Below are 10,232 nucleotides of genomic sequence, written 5' to 3' on the forward strand. Positions count from 1 at the left end.
AGAGGGGCAAAAGGTAAAGATATCAAGAGGGTGAGAGAAATAAAGGTAGAAGGAATAGGAAAAGAGAAGGTAGGAGAGATAAGCATAATAGAGAAGGAGGGAGATAGCAAGCAGAAGGGGGAGGCAGCAAGAAATAGAGAGCAGGAGAGAGAAGGAAAGGATGAGTAAAAGTGAGAGCTGAGTAGAGAGGGAGTAAAAGAAAAAGTGTGCATGATAGAAGGAAAGAAGATTAAAAGACAGGAGAGAGAAGGTATAAGAGAGGGGATGAAAAAAAGAGGGAGAGGAGAAGGAAGAAAGTAGGTGTAATAGTGAGGGAAGAATAGAGCAGGAGTAAATAAAAGAAAGACTGATGGCAAAATGGGGAAGGAGACGCAGAGTAAATGCAAAAGAGATAAAGAAAGGCAAGAATGCAAAATTGAAATGGAAGTCAAGAGAGGGAGATCTATGTATGTTGCATGTGCTAGCTTAGTATGTAAGCATTTGCTGCACGGACCTGTAAAGAAGATGGGGATGAAGATATAGGGTGAGGGTAGAAGAGAGAGGATGCAGGAGAGAGGGAGAGCAAAGGAAAGAGAAAGTAGGAGAAAAGGAGAGAAGAATAGCGCGAGAGTGAAAGAAAGAAGGACAGTGAATGTAAAATTGTGAGGGAGATGCAGAGTAAATGCAGGAGAGAGAGATAAGGAAAGGCAAGAAAGAAATTGAAAGAGAAGGCAGGAAAGAAGGAGATATATGAGAATCGAGTGAGGGAGTAAAAGAAAAAGCGTGCATGATAGAAGGAAAGAAGATGGGAAGACAGGAGAGAGAAGTTATAAGAGAGGGGATGAAAAAAGAGGTAGAGGAGAAGAAAGAAAGGTGTAATAGTGAGGAAAGAATAGAGCAGGAGTAAATTAAAGAGAAAGACTGATGGCAAAATGGGGAAGGAGATGCAGAGTAAATGCAAAAGAGAGTTAAAGAAAGGCAAGAATGCAAAATTGAAATGGAAGTCAAGAGAGGGAGATGTATGTATGTTGCGTGTGCTAGCTTAGTATGTAAGCATTTGCTGCAGGGACCTGTAAAGAAGATGGGGATGAAGATATCGGGTGAGGGCAGAAGAGAGAGGATGCAGGAGAGAGGGAGAGCAAAGGAAAGAGAAAGTAGGAGAAAAGGAGAGAAGAATAGTGCGAGAGTGAAAGAAAGGACAGTGAATGTCAAATTGTGAGGGAGATGCAGAGTAAATGCAGGAGAGAGAGATAAGGAAAGGCAGGAAAGAATGAGATATGAAAGTTTTAAGTATGAACGTACCGTGTTGAAAGAACGAACTTGAAAGATGTGTCTTTGATGGGGCAGTTGCACCAAATGGCAAATTTTTGGTCCTGTAAAAGTAAAATATACTGTTAGCAAAAGATTGAAAAGAGTGAGGACATTTGTGTGAAGTATATTATAAGTTGTAAATAGAGAATTAGAAGCACTATGTATTATAGAGTAACTAGTATAGAAGTAAAGACTATAAAGTAGCAAGGTAGAAAGAGATAGAGGTCAGGAAGAAGAGAGAGATGGAAAGAAAGAGGGGAGTATAGGCAAAAAGAAAAAGGAGTGTAAATAAAAAAGGAGAAAGATAAAGAAGAAAGGATGAGGAAGAGTGCAAGTGAAAGAGAAGCTTGATAAGGAGAGAATGCAAAGAGGTGAAAAGAAGACAAAGATAAAGAAGGAAGAGAGTGCAGGAAATAGAAGTATAATAGATAAGGAAGTAGAGAGGATGCAAGATAAATGGAGATCATGAGAGAGAACATAGAAAGGGTGAAAAGAGTGCAGAATGGAGTCAAATGCCCAAAAACGAGTGCAAGTTGGAAAGTGAGAACTAGATAGGGAAGGAGATAGACAGTGAAACTAAGAGAGAGGGCAAAAGGGAGAGAGAGAGAGAAGGCAGAAGGTAAAGGGGGGATAAACATGAGCAAGAAAGAATTAAGGGAGCAATTGGAAGAGGGACAAGAGGGAGAGCGATGGCCAAGAGAAAAAAGCAGAAAGGAGAGGGAGATAAAGAGAGAAGCATAATAGAGAGGAAGCAAGAAGGAAAGAGAGAGAGCAACTGGAATAGGGGGCAGGATGGAGAGGGAAGAGAGAGCAGAAAGGAGAGAGATAGAGGAGAGCGATAAAGAAGTATTTTAAAAAAGGAAGAGAGAGTGCAAGAGAGAGAACGGGAGGAACCAGATTGTGACAGAAGAATGTGAAAAAGGGTAGATTAAGAAGAAAAGCACAAGAGTGTGAAGGTAAGATGGATAGAGTGGGCAAAAATGAGAGAAATAAAGAAGGAATACAAAAGAGCGAGATATAAGGAGGAAAGAAAGAAGGAGTGGTGGAAAGTGTATGGAAGAAGAGAGGGGCAAAAGGTAAAGATATCAAGAGGGTGAGAGAAATAAAGATAGAAGGAATAGGAAAAGAGAAGGTAGGAGAGATAAGCATAATAGAGAAGGAGGGAGATAGCAAGCAGAAGGGGGAGGCAGCAAGAAATAGAGAGCAGGAGAGAGAAGGAAAGGATGAGTAAAAGTGAGAGCTGAGTAGAGAGGGAGTAAAAGAAAAAGTGTGCATGATAGAAGGAAAGAAGATTAAAAGACAGGAGAGAGAAGGTATAAGAGAGGGGATGAAAAAAAGAGGGAGAGGAGAAGAAAGAAAGTAGGTGTAATAGTGAGGGAAGAATAGAGCAGGAGTAAATAAAAGAAAGACTGATGGCAAAATGGGGAAGGAGACGCAGAGTAAATGCAAAAGAGATAAAGAAAGGCAAGAATGCAAAATTGAAATGGAAGTCAAGAGAGGGAGATGTATGTATGTTGCATGTGCTAGCTTAGTATGTAAGCATTTGCTGCACGGACCTGTAAAGAAGATGGGGATGAAGATATAGGGTGAGGGTAGAAGAGAGAGGATGCAGGAGAGAGGGAGAGCAAAGGAAAGAGAAAGTAGGAGAAAAGGAGAGAAGAATAGCGCGAGAGTGAAAGAAAGAAGGACATTGAATGTAAAATTGTGAGGGAGATGCAGAGTAAATGCAGGAGAGAGAGATAAGGAAAGGCAAGAAAGAAATTGAAAGAGAAGGCAGGAAAGAAGGAGATATATGAGAATCGAGTGAGGGAGTAAAAGAAAAAGCGTGCATGATAGAAGGAAAGAAGATGGGAAGACAGGAGAGAGAAGTTATAAGAGAGGGGATGAAAAAAGAGGTGGAGAAGAAAGAAAGGTGTAATAGTGAGGAAAGAATAGAGCAGGAGTAAATTAAAGAGAAAGACTGATGGCAAAATGGGGAAGGAGATGCAGAGTAAATGCAAAAGAGAGTTAAAGAAAGGCAAGAATGCAAAATTGAAATGGAAGTCAAGAGAGGGAGATGTATGTATGTTGCGTGTGCTAGCTTAGTATGTAAGCATTTGCTGCAGGGACCTGTAAAGAAGATGGGGATGAAGATATCGGGTGAGGGCAGAAGAGAGAGGATGCAGGAGAGAGGGAGAGCAAAGGAAAGAGAAAGTAGGAGAAAAGGAGAGAAGAATAGTGCGAGAGTGAAAGAAAGAAGGACAGTGAATGTCAGATTGTGAGGGAGATGCAGAGTAAATGCAGGAGAGAGAGATAAGGAAAGGCAGGAAAGAATGAGATATATGAAAGTTTTAAGTATGAACGTACCGTGTTGAAAGAACGAATTTGAAAGATGTGTCTTCGATGGGGCAGTTGCACCAAATGGCAAATTTTTGGTCCTGTAAAAGTAAAATATACTGTTAGCAAAAGATTGAAAAGAGTGAGGACATTTGTGTGAAGTATATTATAAGTTGTAAATAGAGAATTAGAAGCACTATGTATTATAGAGTAACTAGTATAGAAGTAAAGACTATAAAGTAGCAAGGTAGAAAGAGATAGAGGTCAGGAAGAAGAGAGAGATGGAAAGAAAGAGGGGAGGATAGGCAAAAAGAAAAAGGAGTGTAAATAAAAAAGGAGAAAGATAAAGAAGAAAGGATGAGGAAGAGTGCAAGTGAAAGAGAAGCTTGATAAGGAGAGAACGCAAAGAGGTGAAAAGACAAAGATAAAGAAGGAAGAGAGTGCAGGAAATAGCAGTATGATAGATAAGGAAGTAGAGAGAATGCAAGATAAATGGAGATCATGAGAGAGAACATAGAAAGGGTGAAAAGAGTGCAGAATGGAGTCAAATGCCCAAAAACGAATGCAAGTTGGAAAGTGAGAACTAGATAGGGAAGGAGATAGACAGTGAAACTAAGAGAGAGGGCAAAAGGGAGAGAGAGAGAGAAGGCAGAAGGTAAAGGGAGGATAAACATGAGCAAGAAAGAATTAAGGGAGCAATTGGAAGAGGGACAAGAGGGAGAGCGATGGCCAAGAGAAAAAAGCTGAAAGGAGAGGGAGATAAAGAGAGAAGCATAATAGAGAGGAAGCAAGAAGGAAGGAGAGAGAGCAGCTGGAATAGGGGTCAGGATAGAGAGGGAAGAGAGAGAGCAACTGGAATAGGGGGCAGGATGGAGAGGGAAGAGAGAGCAGAAAGGAGAGAGATATAGAGGAGAGCGATAAAGAAGTATTTTAAAAAAGGAAGAGAGAGTGCAAGAGAGAGAACGGGAGGAACCAGATTGTGACAGAAGAATGTGAAAAAGGGTAGATTAAGAAGAAAAGCACAAGAGTGTGAAGGTAAGATGGATAGAGTGGGCAAAATTGAGAGAAATAAAGAAGGAATACAAAAGAGCGAGATATAAGGAGGAGAGAAAGAAGGAGTGGTGGAAAGTGTATAAAAGAAGAGGGGCAAAAGGTAAAGATATCAAGAGGGTGAGAGAAATAAAGATAGAAGGAATAGGAAAAGAGAAGGTAGGAGAGATAAGCATAATAGATAAGGAGGGAGATAGCAAGCAGAAGGGGGAGAGTGAGGGAGTAAAAGAAAAGCGTGCATGATAGAAGGAAAGAAGATGGGAAGACAGGAGAGAGTATGTATAAGAGAGGGGATGAAAAAAAGAGGGAGAGGAGAAGAAAAAAAGAAAGGAGTAATAGTGAGGGAAGAATAGAGCAGGAGTAAATAAAAGAGAAAGACTGATGGCAAAATGGGTAAGGAGATGCAGAGTAAATGCAAAAGAGAGATAAAGAAAGTCAAGAATGCAAAATTGAAATGGAAGTCAAGAGAGGGAGATGTATGTATGTTGCATGTGCTAGCTTAGTATGCAAGCATTTGCTGCAGGGACCTGTAAAGAAGGTGGGGATGAAGATATAGGATGAGGGCAGAAGAGAGAGGATGCAGGAGAGAGAGGGAGAGCAAAGGAAAGAGAAAGTAGGAGAAAAGGAGAGAAGAATAGTGCGAGAGTGAAAGAAAGAATGACAGTGAATGTAAAATTGTGAAGGAGATGCAGAGTAAATGCAGGAGAGAGACATAAGGAAAGGCAAGAAAGAAATTGAAAGGAAAGGCAGGAAAGAAGGAGATCTATGTATATTGCGTGTGGTAAATGAGTTTCTAAGCATTTCCTACAGGGACCTGTAAACAAAGTGTTGGTTATAAGTTTTCCTTCTCTGCTGACTACAACTTCACCAGTGCAGCTTTCACGTACAAACGCGTAAGATGTGCTTTATGAGCGAAATGTTGTGTATAACTATACAGCAAAGAATGCCCAGTACAGACAGCAATGAGTAAAAAAACTAATGTATTAAGTAAAAAAAATAAAGTATTAACATACCGTGTTTATATAACGAATTTCAAATATGTGTAGTCGATGGGTCAGTTGCAACAAACGTCTACTTTTTGTCCCTATAAAACAAATATAGCGTTAGCAAAAGATTACGAGTGCAGGCAAAACAAGCAGTGATTTTCTCATGCAAACTGTGCAAATTGAATCTTAGCTAAAGCTTTGCGTATTAGCGATTAATGTGTTCTAATGTAATAGTATGGCAATTATTTGCGTCACGTTACTGGTTTGTATGTGCCTTTAAAAATATAGAAATCCGCGCATGCACGTAGTGAAAATAAAACAAGGAATGTTGTCAGTGTTTTATTTAATTTCTCGCATCATGCAAAGCAGTTTGTGAACTAAAGTTGTAACTAAACATATATATATATATATATATATATATATATATATATATATATATATATATAGATATATATATAGATATATAGATATATATGTGTGAAAGATTAGTCTTACCTAAAGAACTGAAAGGCATTAAACAAAAACATGTTGAAATTGGCCAAATGTATATGCAACACAATTTAATTGTAAAGTGATACGTATTCTTACTGCAAATTAGTTTCACAGAAAGGCATACTTACATGCGCAAACATTTTCATCCTAAATGCACAGTTTGCAAACATTTATATCGTAAATGTACCTATTGGCGATGTATCAAAAAGAACTCAAAGGCATTAAACAAAAACATGGTGAAATTGGCCAAATGTATATGCAACACAATTTAAATATAAAGTGATACGTATTATTACTGCTTTGTTTGCGCGTATAAAACAGAAAAATGTGCTCGTAATACCGCTGCTCAAAAGGACAGATTACTTTCACAGAAAGGCCTAAACTTACATGCGCAAACATTTTCATCCTAAATGCACTGTTTTCCGATGTATAACTTTGCACTGAAAGTCGTCGGGTCTCACCTTATCCTAACGGTTCGTTATGCTCTCAGTAAATGTAACGGGCCTTCATGCTCTAACTAAATCTAGTGTTGCGACAAACACATGCTTGTGCTCAGCTAAGTCTCAGCCCTACGATTTGAGCATATTAAATAAAATCTGGCATCGCACAAACAAGGCACCCAAAATGTACATAATGACGAATTTGACTAAACAGAAAGGCCTTACAAAGTAAGCATTTGTTCGAATTTGCAAAGTCCATGAATAAAGTAGACATGCGCAAACATTTATATCGTAAATGTCCCTATTGGCGATGTACCAAAAAGAACTCAAACGCATTAAACAAAAACATGGTGAAATTGGCCAAATGTATAGGCAACACAATTTAAATCTAAAGTGATACGTATTATTACTGCTTAGCGCGTATAAAACAGAAAAATGGGCTCGTAATACCGCAGCTCAAAAGGACAAATTACTTTCACAGAAAGGCCTAAACTTACATGCGCAAACATTTTCATCCTAAATGCAGTTTGCCGATGTATAACTTTGCACTGAAAGTCTTCGGGTCTCACCTTATCCTAACGGTTCTTTATGCTCTCAGTAAATGTAACGGGCCTTCATACTCTGACTTAATCTAGTGTTGCGACAAACACATGCTTGTGCTCAGGTAACTCTCAGCCCCACGATTGCAGCATATTAAATAAAATCTGGCATCGCACAAACAAGGCATCCAAAATGTACATAATGGCGAATTTGAATAAACAGAAAGGCCTTACAATGTAAGCATTTGTTCGAATTTGCAAAGTCCATGAATAAAGTAGACATGCGCAAACATTTATATCGTAAATGTACCTATTCGATGTACCAAAAAGAACTCAAACGCATTAAACAAAAACATGGTGAAATTGGCCAAACGTATAGGCAACACAATTGAAATCTAAAGTGATACATATTATTACTGCTTTGTTTGCGCGTATAAAACTGAAAAATGTGCTCGTAATACCGCTGGTCAAAAGGACAAATGACTTTCACAGAAAGGCAAGTAACTTACAGTTTCTCTAGAGAGGCTCCAGTCCGCTGTCTCGAAGTATACCTCCTGAGATCGCTCGAAAATTCTAGAGAGGCTCCAGTCCGCTGTCTCGAAGTATACCTTCTGAGCTCGCTCGAAGAAATGTTTCTTTTCGTGGCTGTAGTCCTTTACATACTGTGGAAGACAAAAAACGCAGTTAGTTCATTAAATAACAAAAGACTTGAAAAGTTTGTTGTTAAGAACATGTAGGTGAGATGTTGTTTAGGATGTTGCTGTCTCGACATATGTAAATTGCCGATAGGAGGCTGTCTGGCCGACTGAAAAGGTCGTGGATGTTGTGACTCGTTAGAGTACTTAGTGGCTACGTGCGACTTTTGCCTATCTTGCATATCAAAGCATGGTGGTAGACGAGTTGGCGCCACGCTGCCTGCAAATAAAAAAAAGTGCTGGTGAATATCATTTTGGTAAAGTAGAAAAACACGATAGCTGTTTGCAAAAATTCCCTACACAGAAAGCACGATATAAAATAGCTATTAAAGTAAGCATAATAGAAATACGAGTGCCACCCATCCGTCAAATACCTGCAACGAAAACAAAATAGATGTATTAAAAAATATAGAGCATTGAAAGAAACAAAACTGTTTTATTTTACAAAATACAAAATCGATTTAATAGCTTACATGAAAGGCCTTGCACCATGGAGAAAGCGAGCCAAAGATCACAAAAGACACGAGCAAAGGCACCAAGCAGCTGAGGCGATACGAAAGTACCTACAAAAGAAGCAGAAAAGAGAGATTAATATCGAACAGGTTAAATAGCTTACTTGCACCACGAACAAAGCGCACGGAGGCCACGTCCGAACATATAAAGGAAACACGAGAGAGCTGCAAAACAAAAATATATTCCAAGATTATAAACAAAGGAGCATGAAGTTACCTGTAACAAAACACTAATTACATTACAAAGTATGTACTACGAGTCGCACTTACCTGAATAAGTCACGCCAAGATCACCAGACAAAATGGCGAACAAAAATACATGAGCCACACTTATTACTTTGGGAAAAAATCAAAATCACCTACCTGAAAGTCCTTGCACCACGAAGACGGAGACAGCGAGTGAAAGATGACAAAACAAAATGGCGACCGGAAATAGTTACCCCCACCGCGCCGCCGCCAAATTCCTGCAAATAAAGGAAAATAAATGAAGTCAGAAATTACTTTTCAAACGTAAAAAAACACTCCGGGTATTCAAAAGTGACAGTAATTTTTTAGTTACAAAACACATCGCTTACCTGCAAGTCGTCACGCCACGGAGGAGACCCGACACGGAAACACTAGAGAGAATAGGCCAAAAAAGAAACATTAGAAGAACATAAACCAAATAGCCTGAACACCTGTTACGTTACAATCTACAACACCTGTAAGAAAAATACAAATTACATTCAAATCTATCTACACCGAGTCGCACTAATACATGACCACAGCGCTTACCTGAAACTCGTTCGGCCACGGAGAAGGAAAACCGACACGTCACGGCAGGCTACACAGACACTAGAGAGAACAGCCCAAAAAAGAAACATATTAAAAGAATATAAACCAAAAAGCCTGAACACCTGTAAAAGAAATACTAATTACATTACAATTTAAATCGCGTACCTGAAATCCCTTGTACCACGGAGACGGAGACAGACAGCCAAAGATCCCAAGACAAAATGCCGACCGGAAATCGTTACCACGCCGCCGCCGCCCAATTCCTGCAAAGAAAGGAAGATAAATAAACTCAAAAATACCTTTTCCAAGTTAAAAAACTACCGGGCATTGAAAAGGGACAGTCATTTGTTACAAAACACAACATCGCTTACCTGAAAGTCGTCACGCCACGGAGGAGACCCGACACGGAAACACTAGAGAGAACAGAGGGAGAGCAAAGGAAAAAAATAAAAACATTACAATATAAACAAAATAGGCTGAACACATATAAAAGAAATTACAATTACATAAAAATGTAAATCGCGTACCTGAAATCCCTCGTACCACAGAGACAGACAGCGAGCGAGCCAAGAATCCCAAGACAAAATGGCGACCGGAAATCGTTACCACGCCGCGCCGCGCCGCCGACATATACCTGCAAAGAAAGTTAGATAAATTAATTCAAAAAACCCCTTTCAAAGTTAAAAAAACTCCCAGGCATTCAAAAGGGACAGTCATTTATTAATTACAAAACACACCATCGCTTACCTGCAAGTCGTCACGCCACGAAGGAGACCCGACACAAAAACACTAGAGAGAACAGGCCCAAAAAATAAATACATTACAATATAAACAAAATAGGCTGAACACATATAAAAGAAATTACAATTACATAAAAATGTAAATCGCGTACCTGAAATCCCTCGTACCACGGAGACAAGCCAGCGAGCGAGCCAAGAATCCCAAGACAAAATGGCGACCGGAAATCGTTACCACGCCCGGAAATCGTTACCACGCCGCGCCGCCGACAAATACCTGCAAAGTTAGATAAATTAATTCCCAAAACTCTTTTCAAAGTTAAAAAACTCCCAGGCATTCAAAAGGGACAGTTATTTCTTAATTACAAAACACACCATCGCTTACCTGCAAGTCGTCACGC

At 39.4% G+C, this 10,232-nt stretch overlaps 1 protein-coding gene across 1 annotated transcript in view; it reads right to left on the minus strand.

Moving 5' to 3' along the window:
• LOC144752603 (uncharacterized) overlaps positions 1-8,115 on the minus strand; it is a 78,943-nt gene extending 70,828 nt beyond the window's left edge. The window contains exons 1-2 of the mRNA XM_078640485.1: positions 7,623-8,115; positions 5,670-5,740 (exon numbers count right to left, since the gene is read on the minus strand). The gene's annotated coding sequence lies outside the window, so the exon portion shown is untranslated. The remainder of the gene's footprint in view (positions 1-5,669; positions 5,741-7,622) is intronic.
• Between the last annotated feature and the right edge of the window lie 2,117 nt (positions 8,116-10,232).

The sequence above is a fragment of the Lissotriton helveticus genome, chromosome 5_1, assembly GCF_964261635.1.
Source record: "Lissotriton helveticus chromosome 5_1, aLisHel1.1, whole genome shotgun sequence".
NCBI classification, from domain to species: domain Eukaryota; kingdom Metazoa; phylum Chordata; class Amphibia; order Caudata; family Salamandridae; genus Lissotriton; species Lissotriton helveticus.